This window comes from Falco biarmicus, chromosome 1, assembly GCF_023638135.1.
Source record: "Falco biarmicus isolate bFalBia1 chromosome 1, bFalBia1.pri, whole genome shotgun sequence".
Classification (NCBI taxonomy): domain Eukaryota; kingdom Metazoa; phylum Chordata; class Aves; order Falconiformes; family Falconidae; genus Falco; species Falco biarmicus.
In genome coordinates, this window is record NC_079288.1 from 11,650,267 (window position 1) to 11,665,818 (window position 15,552).

At 45.8% G+C, this 15,552-nt stretch overlaps 1 long non-coding RNA gene across 6 annotated transcripts in view; it reads right to left on the reverse strand.

Annotated features, from left to right (window-relative positions):
* Positions 1–15,552, reverse strand: part of LOC130148603 (uncharacterized) — a 198,401-nt gene that overhangs the window by 60,400 nt on the left and 122,449 nt on the right. For 5 of the 6 annotated variants that reach the window (XR_008821592.1, XR_008821591.1, XR_008821589.1 and 2 more), the window contains exons 3-5: positions 10,950–11,093; positions 10,351–10,454; positions 9,834–9,918 (exon numbers count right to left, since the gene is read on the reverse strand). This is a non-coding gene — a long non-coding RNA (uncharacterized LOC130148603). Of the gene's footprint in view, positions 1–9,833; positions 9,919–10,350; positions 10,455–10,949; positions 11,094–13,280; positions 13,584–15,552 lie in introns of all 6 variants that reach the window. The other variant, XR_008821588.1, reaches the window with a different exon arrangement.

Sequence of the window (15,552 nt, forward strand, 5' to 3'; positions counted from 1 at the left end):
GCAACAGGCACCTCCCTCAGCTCTGCCTTCATCCAGAGAGGAAAGGCTGCTACCAAAGCAGTGAGATCACTAAAATCCAGATCATCCCCTGGTCATTCCTCCTTCCCTTTGCGCTGTTGAGGGTGATGACACTCCACCTGAGATGCCACAGCTAAGTCCTCACGTTTAATGGGATGAATCTTTGCCATCCTACAAGTTTAACTCACGAGATTACAAAAAAATAATTGCCTGGATTAACACGATTTTGCTGGCTTGAATCCATTTAACTAAGCAATGCAGGTCACTGTAACCTAACCTCTTCTCCTTGGGGATTTATCACCCCATCACCTCGGTCGAACCTGTATTTTACCACTACAGCACTTACACCCTCCATTTAGAGGGTTCCACATTAACAGTTACTTCATGGCTTGATTCAGAGCCTACTGCAGTGAATTAAAGACCTAACTACACTTCAACAGGTTTTAGATCTGATCCTTTAAGACCTTTTTCACTTACAAACCATGTAAATGTTTTAATCAAGAGGTCATGCACTAATGAATTAAAAATTACCCTGTAAGTGTCTTAGCCAACCAGCCCGCATGGACATGTTTCTGACAGGATCTGTCTTCCATCGTATCACTGACCAACACCTATTAATTTTAGCATCTCTGTTGAGAGAAAGGCAAATTAGCAATGATGTTAATTTACACCTCTCTCAGCTCCCAGAGATCTCTCCAAGCCCATTTGCCTCATGCTTCCTCTACCTCCTCGCCTAGAAAACTCCCCACATTGGGATGTGTCTGCTTACTGCTGACAGTAAAAATGGGGTAAGAAAATACCCAGAACAACATGTAACATGGAAAGGAAGGGGAAGGGGGTGGTGGTGAAGGTTCAGGGCTGGCCTGATGTGTCACACACCACTGGGACACACCAGTCAGCTCTGGTCCTCAACTTTAGCTCAGTTTTTGAGATGCACAAGGGGACAGCTGCTGCCTCGTATTGTGTTTTCCAAGTCTCACCCCAACTGCACCAGCGCCCAGCGACAGCTGTTAGAAGCCAACAAAGCCAAAGCAGCCACAGGAGTGTTTGCTCAGGTGGGCTTTACTTCTGGCTCTGTCACCTTCCCTCTTGACTTAGCTGTAAATCCCTCCTGGATCCTTTCTAACATGAGAGGCAGGGAGAGGGATGAATCCCTTGGGTTAAAACAAAGCACCTTGTCCAAGAGCAGTTGTTTGCCTTGTGAAAAAAAGGCTGACTTTTTACAAACAGCAGACAGCGTCCTGGGGATTTGGGGTGACTGCTGCAATGTTTTCTAGCTGGATAGTAAACAGCTAGGTAACCACTGACACAGGCTTGACACAGGGTTTGTGGTTCCTCTCCTTTTCTCTAGGGACCATAAGCCATGATCCCACTAGAGAAATGAATGATTTATCATAGCAGGGGTGCCTCATTAGGATTTATTACAAACCCTTGTGATAGCCCAGGAAAACTGCTTCCAGGAGTCATCCAATATACCAGAATTAATAAGACAGCCCCTCAGATGGAACTACGCTATCCAAATCCCTTTACACTGACCTGCAGCCCCGAAACACTACGACAGCCACAGCAGCTGCCCAACATTAACAGATATCTGCAACTTTTAACAAGAATCAGGCACAGAGCCGTTCCAAGCCGCAGCTATAAAACTGATGAACTGAGAGAAAACAAAGAGAAAGAGGAAAAGCACAGCATCATACCATAACTATTTGATTGTGATTTATGTCCCGTTCCACCTTGCTTTATCATAGCTAAGCCTTTCAGGAGAAAAAAATGCTACATACGCCATATAGAAATGGCTTTTGGTCCTGGGTGTGCAGCTCTGCTGCTTCATACAGCTGCAAGGGGGACTGCGGACAGTCCTGCCACACAAACCCAACACTTGCTCCCACTGAGAAAGCGTTCATGCAACTGTTGGATGCATTGATGGCACCTGCCTCACCACACAGCAGCGCCCACACTCCTGAAGTTTCGCTACAGCCTTGGAAAGTGGGCGATATACAACATGGTATCAGCTCGCTTGGGAGCATGGGTGCCTCGGCTGCGCTGAGGTCTGCACCAGCAATCATCAGCAGACTTCAGCACAAAGACAGCTGGGAGAGAGAGAAGGTGATACCTGGCACAGAGCTGACAACCGGATCATTCTGCCAGTTTTCAGAATCAGACTTTTCACTGTTTTGTTTTAAAGTGACATTTTTGTTTGCTTGTCTAAAAGCCAACCATGTTTTAAAGAAAAATGGTTGAACACACAAGTCAGAAATAACCCCAAAATGAAGCAAAATAGGGGGTTAAATGAAACAGTTCAGTTATCCCAATATGATTTTGTTTTCCGGGGGGGGCGGGCAGGAAAGGCAATTTTTCTGTTTAGCATTATCACTCTTTCTTTACTTTGTGATTTCCTAGTTGGCCAGCCACACCACATCTGCATTTCCCACACCTATCCCCTAACATGTTGGAGAGGAGCTGAATGCATCTACTTTTATCACCAAATATCATCAAAAAGTGTCCTTGCAACAGGTAACCAGCTCTCTCCATGTAAGGAGTGGAGACCCAGCCCTCAGCACTGCCATTAAAGTAACTTTAAAAAGGTGCAGAGCCCAGAGCAGCTACTGCCTTTCGATGGTGAAATAACTGTTTCTGCAGTAAGCTCAGTAACACAAGGGAAAGCTGCCCAGTGTGTGAAAAGATCCAGGACACCATTTTTCAGTTTGTTTTTCCCATCAGTATGTAATGTTATCCAGCTCACACACAGCTGAACTGGAGCATCCCTTCCAGGAAGATATCCAGGTTCAAGGTGAAGCATCCAAGCTAGAATGAATTTCCCCCTTGCCTTGGTCAGTGGCTACAATAGGTAATTACCATGTTGCTCCACAGTTGTCTCATTTCCAACCTAACTTCAACATCCATCCACTGGACCTTCTTATATCTTATTACACATCAGAAATCTTCTACTGGCACAGGGAATTATCTACCACGATCACATTGCCTCCAAACTTGCTTTTTGGCAAGCCAGACAGACTGAGCTGTTTAAGCCTGTCTCTCGTTCCAGACCTTGGCTCACCCCATTACAGCTGAGGTATCCTCCAACTCATATCCAAGAGAACAAAAGCCATCATGCCATTTGTAGGGTCATAAACTTTGGGCTTTGCCAATGAGCATCACCCACTGAAATCACCCCAGATGCAAACCCTGACCTGCTAGAAATCGGGTGTGTCGGAAGGAAGGAAATCACAGGCTCCGGAGTTCCTCAAAGGCTTTCATGAGCAGCCAGTTGCAAACATTTCCTGGTGTCAATTATCCATCAGCTCACGAATATCTGGCAACCTCTGCTCAGTTAGTGAACTTCAAAGTCTGTTCTTCACCATGGTGCTGTGCAACACCCATGAGAGCTATGTGTGCTGTTTGAGATGGTTTCACTCAAAATGGCACCTGTCCATGGGCAAGATGACAATTCCCCAAACAAACGGCTCATTCTTTTGGCACTTGTATGGGAGGGGTCCAAGGAATGGTTTTCATCAACAAAACTCTCTCTGGGTACCACTGACAGCCAGAGCTTCCAGTCCAGGCATGCTGAGGTGAAAGTCCAAAGAATGCCATTGGTTCCTAGAGCCGATTCCTCCGCTGTCAAATCATCATCCAAAGAAAACACATTAAAATCAATGCCCTTAAAAATGACAAGCTCTGAAAAAATGCACTCTGCAAACAGAGACGGTCAATCCAAAGCTGTTCGGGAGGCAATCTCCAGCTGCCAGGCTGCCTGTCACAATATTCACCCACAGTTTTTCCCCAGTGAAATATTGTCCACCTAGCTGGAGCCAGCAGGCTGCTGCTCGTTTGCTCAGGCAGCCCCAGCAGCGTGGCGCAGGTTGTGCCTCACCGTATTTGTTCAGTCCAGAGAAAGGCAAATCTATCCGCTGACTCACGGGTGCTCTGCAAAAAGCACATCCCAACACCGAAGGGGCTTGATGCTGGTGGTCTCCCAAAGTGTGCTTTGCTGTCTCAGCAGCAGCTGTTTTTATGGAGCCCAAGGAAGTAGATAAACAAGGAGTTGAATGATTTTGTGAGTGAATTTAGGGCTTGTGATAACAGAGACAGAAAAGCGCCGCAGCCAGGCAAGGCATGGGGCAGGACGGTAGTTTCTAGTTCAACCAAGGTGACCCAGCAGGAACCGGACACCATGCACAGCTGAAGCAGCCATCAGCCATCCTCTGCAGAGCTCCAGCGATTCCCCCGGGACCTCAGCCAGCTCTGCCGACCCCCCTGCAATCCCCCTGGGACGGCAGCACTGATTCTGAGCCCACACCGAGCCACCGACAAACCCCAGCGCTAAGATACGGTCAGCCTCCCGAGAGCTGACCCTTACACCAGGCTGCCTACACACCATCCCCTCCACCCAAACCATCTCCCTCCCAACCAGGAGCAACCTTCCAGCCTAGTCCCGACCTTCACGTGCGCAGACTGCGAACGGCAGTGAACCACGGATCAGACACATGACAGCAGCAGGATAATTACTGCTTTAAATGGAGAGACAGTCTAGCCATTAAAAGAAACCGTTAAGGGAAATGGTGGATTACCCACCACATGGTCTTTTCAGACTCAGAGTGGAAGAGATGTTTTAGCCAGAAATGAGTTAATGGGCTCAGTGGTGAGGTTAATGGACAAAATTTTATAGTCTGCTATTCAGCAGGTCAGACTAGATAAGGCTTTAGATGTTTCCTGCACTCCTAAGTCTGTATCTCTGAACAAATGGACGAGGGAATAATAAAGAGTCTCTTCCAGGCCACTCTACTCGTACGTTCAATTATGGGGAAGTTGGGGAAAGTTTATAAAACAGCAGTATTTTCTCCTGTGTTTGACACAGCGGGAAGCCAGCACTGATCTCTGTATCAGGGTGTTCAACACCCTGTATCACATCTCAGCACTTTCTGGGTCAGGTAACCCGCGCTGGCCGCCCAGCCTCATTCTGCAGGGAACAAAACTGTCCACCAAGTGCATCCTCACTCAGGAGCACCAGCTGGTGCTCAGGGTGTCCTCAGATGGCCCAGGCTGTGCTCACAGGTCCCACACGACCGAAGAAAATACCAGCAGTGGAGAGGGGTGATGTAGGTGTGAGCAAACGCCCGCTGCTGGAGCCAGTGGGGTGCCCGGGGCCATGCTCCGGGCAGGCGGCAGCAGCGGCAGCAGCACCACGGCTGCAGCAATAACCAAAAGTGCCCAACGCTGCCGCTAGCAACTTGCAAAGAGTCAACATCTTCCTATCTGGGCACTGAGAACCCCTGTTTCAGCAACATTTCTCCAATGCCTGTGAAGTAATTAGCAATAGCTCTTACCACTGTCCTTTCACGGAAGATGGCCTCATTAATTACATTACACTGAGTCAGCTTAGCATGCTCGGAGATAATAAAAACACTGTTTAGCCCTTCTTCCAAAATAAGCAGCAAACTCGCATTTTACAGACACTTACACAAAGATCCCGTGATAAAAATACGACACCTTGTGTTTAAATATTTTCCATCGTTCCTTAGACTACCCGAATCTCTAAATACTTCCTACAGGAATCAGCTCACCCACTCCTGAACCGCCCGCATCAGACAAAACACTACGTGGTGTTTCAGGGTATCCAGCAGAAATAGCAAAACGGCTCTCGTTAAGAGGATGAAATGAACCTGCTTAGACTTTAATCAAGCACTGGTATTAATACACACCTGCATCACCTTAAAAGCATCAAGAGCCCTTAACAGCATTACCATATTTCACAGTATGACCTCTCCTGCCTCCACCCAAGGTCACTGGTATGAGGCTCTCTCTGTGGAGGAACCTCCTCTGCTGGCTCATCAGCTTCATCTAAATGAATGTGGTTGTTAATATCAACTAATCTACATATTGTTCGTGATGTTAATGCCTTTCACTTATGAACCCCACTATCTCCCAGCGCCTCGGCTGGGTAACGCGATACATTTACCCCCTAAACCTGCACGTGAGCCTGTTCAAGCCCTTCACAATATACGCTGTGCCACAGCTACCAGCCCAGGTTCATCCCCTATGACCTTAAATATATGAAAGAACATAATTTAATAATTTAGGGAGTTATCCTTATTATCAGAGGCAGGCAGAAGGGTTGAATGACCTTCCACGGGCACCTCTTAGGGTTGAATGACCTTCCACGGGCACCTCTTTGCTGATATTTTTAGGGAGCCTAGAGTAACTGGGGATGGGAAACATCCCATGGTAACTACTACACAGTAAGAAAGAGGCCATAACTTCTTTAAGGGAGAAAAAATGGGTATATTTGGGAAAAGACAAAATGTTTCTACTTAGCATTTTGAAGACGTTTTGAAATGTTTTCCTTCCTAAGTACATTTGTTTCAAAAAATCATCAGCATTTAATTTTTAAAGAGGGATTTAAATGGTTTCAGAGCATGCAGCTGAAGCAAGATGAATCAAACTAAACATTTAAGGTATTCTATTTTTTTTGCTGAATAATCTTCTTCTTAGTGTGATCAGAAAGAAATTAAGAAACATTTTTAACAACCAAAAGTAAAAAAAAAAACCAAGCAATTATTCAGACTTCTAGTTCTGAGCTGTTTTGAAAAATCTACCTTTTTGATATGCTTGAGATCATTTAAAGATATTAAGAAATATAGCTATATGTGCACCAAATTAAAGGAGGCATCAAAATACCAGATGCAAAATAAAGGCTTTAAAACAAATCTCCATAAAACTCAGTGAAAATATTTGAAAATTATTTATATTCCAAATAAAACAGGTGATTCTTCAATTAAAATGGAGATACAATCTTTCTTAAAAGTAATGAAAATGCAAATACTCAGTACCAGGTATATTAGGCTGGGAAACCACATTTATACAGAAAATAGGTCATGTTGCACTGAGTGAAAAAGGGAGGGAAAAGTGGAAAATTAAAGGCAAATTGAAGTCAAGTTCTTATTTTTCAACAGCGTCCTTTTAAAAAACTCACCCTTTAAGTTTTCTCTCCCAACACAGAATCAACAAGGAAGAGGGCACTGGGACCTGACCTCCCTTTAATAATACGTTGGCAGTTTTTCCTTTGGAGGGAAAAACATTTTGTAAGAGGAAAGACAAATAATCCCAACTAGATTAATAAATTTGTTAACAGCAAGAGCTGAAAAAGGAAGTACAACAAATCAGGACAGACCCTCTGTTTTTATTTTAGCACCTTTTCTTTTAGCACCTTTTTTTTTAAAAAAAAAAAAAAAAAAGAAAAAAAAAAAGAAAGAAAAAGAAATGCATAGAATAATATTTGGAATACCACGGGGTGTTAGGGAAAACAGAGCCTATCCTGAGCTGCCAGGAGGAGCTCAGCCCCGCTGGGCAGCTGAAAAATGAAGTACTGGAGAGGCAGAGACGCACTGGGGAGAAAACCCACTCTCCTCATTTCATTCCTGTTTTCACTCCTGTCTTAGAGGTCACCAGTTTATTTAATTAGCCAAGTGGTGCCTCCCAGGACTGCAAGGCTGATCCTGCTCTCAAGTATCCCACAGGAGAAGAGTTTCAATGACATTCCCATGTTGCTGAAACCATGGTGTGTTGGTCCAAGTCCTTTGTTTCTCTCAAGGGCAGGACCACATTAAAGGACATCATCAAGGTTTCAGGAGCATCACCAACTGCATGGGCAAAAATATTGGGGGGGGGGGGGAGCGGAGAGTACAGGTCGAAAATGGGCATCACTGTCAGATATGTTAGATATGCCTGACATGGAGCAGTCCCTGGGGCAGTGCATACCAGAGCCCCCATCCCCACAGTTTTCCCACGTGAATAGGGCACGTTATTGTTCTGTACCCTGCGAGATCAACCACAGCAACAGTCCAAATGAGGCAACAGTCAAGACTTCCCTTAAAAATTCCCACTGCGCGCAAGGAGCTGGACTGTCCTTCAGCAGCAGATTCACTGCTCCGAGAGGGGTTTTGTCCCCAAAGTCCATCCTGACATACGCCAGAAGCAAGAGGAGAATCAAACCCTCCAATTTCCAGGAAAAAGCCAAAGCCCCTGACATGAAACAGTTACTCTCTCTGAACCAGGCATAAACCCCAAGGGACGATGTTACGCCCTGGCCCCAGAAGAGCTCGTCTTGCCCTGAGCTGGAGGCTGGACCACCTCTGCCTGGACATCCCTTTTTCCCTCACCTTTCCATTTGTTTTGTACCCTTGCTCATCTCGTGGTTTAAAAACAATATGTCCCCAAACAACCAAAATGCAGAAACAAAGTCTTGCTAAAATTATTTTCATGATTACTGTGTAAATAATAATCCAGTAAAATGAGTGATACCAATCTCCTTTAATGACTCATTCACCAGATTTCTGTCCTTGCCTTTCAGACCTCAGCATCAGCAGTGTAGTGTTTCGTCTTCTACCCATCAATTGATACTTAAATAATGCATAAAACTGTCTTATTAAATGCGTGTTGAATATTTATTTGGAAGCTCATCACAAGTTGAAAGATAACCTTCATTTCCAATTCCCTTTGGGATAATCAGCTAATTGGGTATCAGCAGAAGCTCAGCCTCTTCAGTCTGCTGCTAGTCAGCAGCAGAGCCCCTTCTAACAACGCCTTCAACACACACCAAGGGGTTCAGGCCTTCGTGCTGCTTTGCCCAACCCAAGCTGATCCACAAGATGGACATCAAAGGACACTAAAAGTGGTCACGGACACCCACTACTTCTTCAGTGTCATTGTGCTCTTGGATTTGGGCCAGACACAGGGAGGGAAGAGCCAACCACCTCCCGGAGATATCTGCTTAAACTGAGTCCTGGCAGCTGCGGCTTTCACACAGACCCCGGAGCTACAAGGGACCTCCTGGCTGCAGTGCAGCAAGACCTCAGGCTTGCTTCTTCCTAACAGACTTCGCATTAAAGCATCCTGCGATAAATTCAGTTCTTAGAATTACAGGGTCTGTGATACAGCCTGGACCATATCTGACTCCAACCTGAAGAGTTGTTTCCTGTTCCCCGCAATTAGGTGGTTGTTAATGACACCCGTTAGGTAACCACGCCACGAAGGTAGATGTTGAAGAACCCCCTCTCCCCTCTTTGAAAAAGCATACTGGCTCAGTTTCAGAGGGCTGCTCCAGACCCCCAGCATGTAACAGCTCGGTTTGGAAGGTTGTTGGAAAATTGTCATTTATTCAGCACTGCTGACTAATTTAATTTCTTCATAAAGAAGCATGACTGCATCAATGAACTAAGGAGAGGGAGGTATATTATATCAACCCAGTAAAAAAATACAAAGGACTGGTCAAATTAGGGGCCAGCCCAGACATACCTCATTGCTGGGAGCAGCACATTAACAGCCTGCTGGCAGCGCAGGAGCCACCAAACCCTCGTGCAGATGGGCAGCTGCCAGGGTCTGACATGTTTTGCGGTACAAGACCTGACAAATCAGCACATGGAAGAAATTTACCCATGCCCAGAGCTCGTCGGGTCTTTGGCAGCTACTGCAACAAGCTGCACAGGGAGCAAACAGAAGCACTTGTGTGTAATACTGTCTTCCAGGCTTGTCAAATTCACTTGAAGAGGAAATTCAGTCAAACAATGTTGTATGGACGGCAAACACCTACTTATTTTCATATGCTTGATTATTGCAAGCTAACGTTGTTTCCCTCCTTCTCCCATCACTGTTTGCACTGAGGAGTACTCCGCCAGTACACAGTAAGGCATCCCACAGGATACAGGAATTGTGCTGCTCAGCATGAACCACTTCTACCTTTGCACTCAAGAATTATTTTCAGTCACCTCCCTCTTCTCCCTGAACACCTGCATCAGCTTCAGCTGGACATTTCTTACCTGAGATCAGCAAGGAAATGCAGAAAGAGCTTCAGAATCTCCTAACAAACGTAGCCTCAGATGTTCACCAGCTATGGGTCTCCTCCTGCACAGAAAGCAATAGCACACGTGAAAATCCCAGTGCGCATTCCCCAGACTTAGCAAGCTGTAAAGCACTGCACGGATTTTCAAGAATCTAAAGTAAAGTGACAAACTGGTTTGTGATTTAAAACTATTTGACAACCATGTCCTGTAAGAAAGATGTAATCTGTGGCATTTTTGTCCAAATTAAGTCTAACAATGACAAATGAGAGGCTTTACGCACTTATGGAATGAGACCCGAGCAGCGTGCAGAGCAGCCGAGGACTCAGCCTGCCCCGAAACCGAACCTCGTGGAATGATGGGGGGGGGGGGGGGGGGGGGGATCAACACACAGGGTACCACCTGACCACAGACACAGCCTCGAGGGGAAAAGGAGACATGAAACAGAGAAAAATAGGCACTTTCAGGGCCAATACCTTCTTGCTTTAGGAGGTACCTTAGGAGGTGAGGAACCACATGGAGGGCTGGTCTCTGTCCGCAGGGAGCTGGGGCCCCTTCATCCACGTGGTGGCATCTACAATTAGGCAGCAGAGTCTGGCCCTGGTGAATGAGAAAAGATCCTTTTAGCCCTCATCAGGTAACTCTTACTCCACTCTCCACATTTCATTTCACAGCAGGATTCCCCCATCCCAACTCAAAAGGCAGTTTCTTTGCCCATCCACACATGACCGGCGGCAGAGACAGGGCTGCCAGTCACTGGGACCCAAACCAGGGTGATTCAGACAAAAGGAGAGGAGCTGCCTCCCTCCACACAGCAGCTCTTCCCTCCTCCTAGCCACAAGGACACAGGCATCCAGCAAGATGGATAAACTGTGCCACGGAGCCAAAGGTCACTTCTTGCCTCTCTGCATGGATGAATAAAGGCTCTCACTGGAACCTTAAATATTTTCACAATCAATCATCTATATATTAACATCTGACTCGTGTGGGCAACAGACCAACTATGTTTTTTCTGAGAAAGCCAACACAACATCTGGCCGTCTCCCATGAAAAAGCGATGAAGAAACACAAGCGTCTCCGAGGTGCCTCCGATACCCGAGTCAGGCTCCTCCATCCTGTTAATCCAGCCTCTCTGTTGCATCCACCGCCAGGAAAGCAGGAGTTCTCTGGGCTTGTTGGGACTCAGGCTGGAAGCGCTGCACACAACGAAGTCCTTAGTTTCCAGATGTTTTGAATTTTCTGTATATTTGGAAAAAAAATAAAATTACTCCTTAACACTGAGAATAGTTAGTGATATTGGATTTGGAGCAGGGGGGGGGGGGGATTAGCCAAACTGAAATGCATGGCAGATCTTTCACCGGTGTTTTACACGTGCAGAGAGAATTAAAAAAATAGTGGCCATTATTATTTTTGGGGATAATTAATTCCTCCAACTAATTTTGCATGAAACTGGCTTTAGTTTTCATTCCCTCCTTCTTTGTTTTATTTTTTCAAGTCTTCCCTTCCTTCTTGGAGAAAAGGAGGGGAAATAAGAAATTAAATGCTTGTCCTTCCCCATACTTTACCTATTTTCAAACTGCTTTGTCAATCTATAATCAACCTTTTCTCCAGGCAGGCCCCAGGTAGCCTTCAACACGTTTTAAAAACTCGATGCCTATAGCGAGATTCCTAATTCCATACTTCCAACACCAAAGCCATGAGCTGGTTTCGAATAATGCTGAGCATGCAGCAGCTCCCAATAAATTTCACACCCCTGCAAAAGTTCTGTTGTCGGGAACTGTTTTCATCCTTTCATTTGCAGGTTGCCTTCATTACTTCCTTCCCTTGGGTCACAAAAAGGCTGCTAGTGGCATCTTCCATTTCCCAGGTGCAGCAGTATAAACTCAGAGTAACTCCACTAAACTTAATGTGCTTAATGTCGATACTCTGGATTTGTGTGGCTGCAAATGAGATCAGAATTTGTCCCAGCCACAGGAGCCAGAAGGAGGTCAAATGCTTTACATACATTACCTCCTCTTCAGCATGCTAATGATGTGCAATTTTCAAATGCTTTTCCCCAGACACTGCAGTTCCAGGAAAGGCACTAAAAGCACTCAAAGGATACAATGCAGACTTCACCACTGGAGCGGGTGCATGACCAGCGAAGCTACCAGCCTGACTGAGGCAAACCTTATTTTTGTGAATTGGGGCTGGAAAAGATTTGGCAGTATCCAAAAGATAGCAACGAATCCACCCTTGCTGATGCTGCTGTTATAGAATCATAGAACAGTGTGGGTCAGAAGGGATTCTTAAAGGTCCTCTTGTCCACTCCCCTGCCATGAGCAGGGACATCTTCCACTAAATCAGGTTGCTCAGAGCCCCATCCAACCTGGCCTTGGATGTTTCCAGGGATGGGGCACCCACCACCTCTCTGGGCTATCCCACTTGCTGACCACTAACATTTTTCCCTGCTCCTAGAAAATTCAGTGCCGGCCACTCCAGCAGGCAGAAGCCACGTTGGCCATGAGCACCTTCCTCCACCAGCCAAGGACCCGAGCATGGCGAGAGGTCTGTGATGGAGCACAGACCCCTTCCGGGCCCACCGCCACCCCAGGGCACTGGGACACAGCCCGCTCAGCACCCTGAAATCCCAACTGCTGCTCTGACTTCTGCTTTGCTTGAGGCGGACAAACGCCTCGCCTGACTTTCGGTTCAGCCATGTCCTGCCATCTGTTCATGGTTTTCCTGAGGTTACCTGTGCAGCTCCAGCATCTGAACGCAGGCTGAAGCACATGTGGCTTTAAGCTGGATGTTAATCAGAAACATGAAGTGCGTCAACCCAATGACTAATGTACAGAGTTCCAACTGAAATGAGCCAGAGTCCCGCAGATCCACTCTCCTTCCCTCCTGCAAGACTCTGGGGGCAAAGAGCTTTTTTAAAGGAAAACAAAGTCAGAGGCTTGGCCAGTGTAAAGCAGCCTGTTTATATTGGCAATGAAGTCTATTTGCTTCATCTTAAAATCTGGCCTAAAACCTGTAGACTACATTAAAAACAATATGAAAAATGTCAGAATACTACTCCATTTTGCTTTCTTACTAACAAACATAGCTTCAAGGCATGATTAAGGGTGCTCATCATTCCCATTGTAATTATGAGGTATTATTTGTAATACCATTTTAAATTTGCTTCTCAGTAATCCACTGAAGAAAATCTGATTTCAGTACACTTCATTATTATGTTTTTCATGTCGGAATAATACAGAAATGCTTTGTTTTGACAGCGGAAAAGACCCAGTTTTCATGGGGCAAAAAGGATTGCAATGACTGCAAAAAAAAAGAGCAAGAAACAATGAAGTGTTTCAGAATTCATCAGGTCCAATATTAATTTCACAGTTTGCTCTTTTTAAAAAAGCACAGACGCTTTAGCAGACAAAAGCTGCCTCTCACCTCTGCTATTCTGAGCTTCCAGGACTTCACCAAAATGTGCAAGAAGTTTCTTCAGGTCAATTTTGGGACAGTTTTGCTTTGGCAGTGAATTGCAGAGCTCCAGATCTCCGAGGTCCAAAGCAAGTATGTTTTGAATTTTGCCATGTATCTGGCTTATTACATTCCTGATAAAGAGTCCCAAGATACTACTGTCAGTGAACTATGGAGTGTTCCTCAGGAGCAGCATAAACATCCGATAGCACATCCTTTACCCAGGCTATTCACCTCTTACACTGCAGGCTTGACAACATTCTGATAGGGTATCTGAAAAAAATAGTGGGTGACCATGAAATGAAAGGCAATCGTATCTACATTTACACAAGGAAGCGGCCTAAATTCTGGCCTATTCTAATAATAAATTTTCTTAATATTCTTTAAAACTTGGGGTTTTGATGTAATTGCCTATGAATATTTGCAGTATGCTATCATCCTTTAAAGCCACTGAATGTGTCTCACCCTCACTTGTTTATACGACTTTGCCAAACTTTAATGATTTGAGATGAGATTTTACAGGTGAAAAATCTGCCTCCAGCAATATTTTCTCTTTGACTTATATCTAAAATGACCTGCCCCTTTCTGGGATGAGGAGAGAAGCAAAAATAACATTCTTCAGCTAAGTTAAACAGTTCAAGCAACTTTTTCCTTAAAAAAATCCCTCACCGCCCTTCCCACTTTGGAGCAGGCATGGTTTTTGTGGGATGTCCCTGCAATTGTCCTTGAGCAAGCATGGGGAATTTACAGGCTTTTTTAAAGTCAGAGTTTACACAAGCTCAGAAAAACCTACATTTGCAGAAACCTCAACCCGGCCAGGGCATGCGCCAGGCCGGAGCAGGATCGGAGCTGCCCTTTCCCCAGCTGCTCCGGTGACCAGAACGGGTCGGGCAGCTGGAGAGGGTGCTCGGGGTCTCCTGTTAGGAATCATTCTGTCTCATCTCGCTGTCTCTCAGTAGAGCTCAAAAACCCCTTTAGAGCCTGCTACCGCAGGATGCTGAACGGGAAACATTCAAGGTTTTTGTGAACGCTCCAAACGGCACCAAGATCAGGTGAGAGCAAAGTCAGTGCTGCACGTCGCCACTCAGACGTGTGGAGGAAAGGCGCTTAGCCCCTACCAACAAACCCGTTTCAAACTAACCTTCCTTATGGATTCTGATGGGAAAACCCAGGACGTGATCTCTGTTTGACTGGAACGGGACCCACCGCGCAGAGCTTCCAGGCTCAGCAGACAGATGCACCCAGGCACAGGTCTGCGAAAGTGATCCGTAACCCCCCTCTCCTGAGGGACCCACCTGAATCATTCAGGGGGTGGGGATGGGGTGGGGGGTGGGGATTAATAGCTTCAAGCCAGGCAAGGCTAGGCACCCCCTAAAAGTCAGCCCCCTTGATGGTATGGGGAGTTTGGCAGTAAGAAAGTCAGAGTGCCTGGCTCAGGACCATACAGCTCAGCACAGCCAAAAAGAACAGACCGACCCATTAAATCTTCTACAAACAGCACTGCAAGAGCCTTTATATTCTTTGAACCTTCGGCAACCTTGAGCAAGCATTCAATTCAGGCTGGTTTCTAGAAATGGCAAAATCGTGGGGCCTCTTTTCTGCTTTAAGATGGCAAGTTTCCTCCAACTGCACACACACTTTAAAGGACTTCTCACAGTATCTGAGACTGTGGTCACTAAAAATAAAGCAGCCAACAGGAGCTAGTGGACTGCAAATGCAAGCTGTTCTGGGTTGCAAGCAAAGGTACTGAAGCATTTTCCCTTTCTTCCTCTGCTTTCCTTCTGCTTTTTCTTTCCCCGATTCCCTCTTTTCTTAACCCATATCCCTTAAACTCAGTGCTGATAATTGTAATCACTCTAATATGTAGCCATCTGAGCAGCTCAGAAATGTCCATCTTGGGCCAGTCCCTCTCGTGGTGAGGAAGAATAAATATTAAAAGCATATGAACTGCTCCAGAATTTTAAACAAATATGGAGTCAAGTGAGGATTAATCATATTTCCACCGAAGGCTGGCTTTTGTTGGGGGTTTCTGAATCCACATTGGTCTTTAATCAAAGGAAGAAAATAATGATGGGGGGCGGCATTTGGAAGAGCTGATGGCGATGGGCTGGACTTTCTCCAGACTCTACTGTTCTGACCCGGGACCAGAATTGTGGTTAACATATCAGAGAGATGATTCCCTCTTTTGGCTCCTGTTTGCTGGCAAAATATCCAAGGATCGTAGAGGGTCAGCACAGAAATA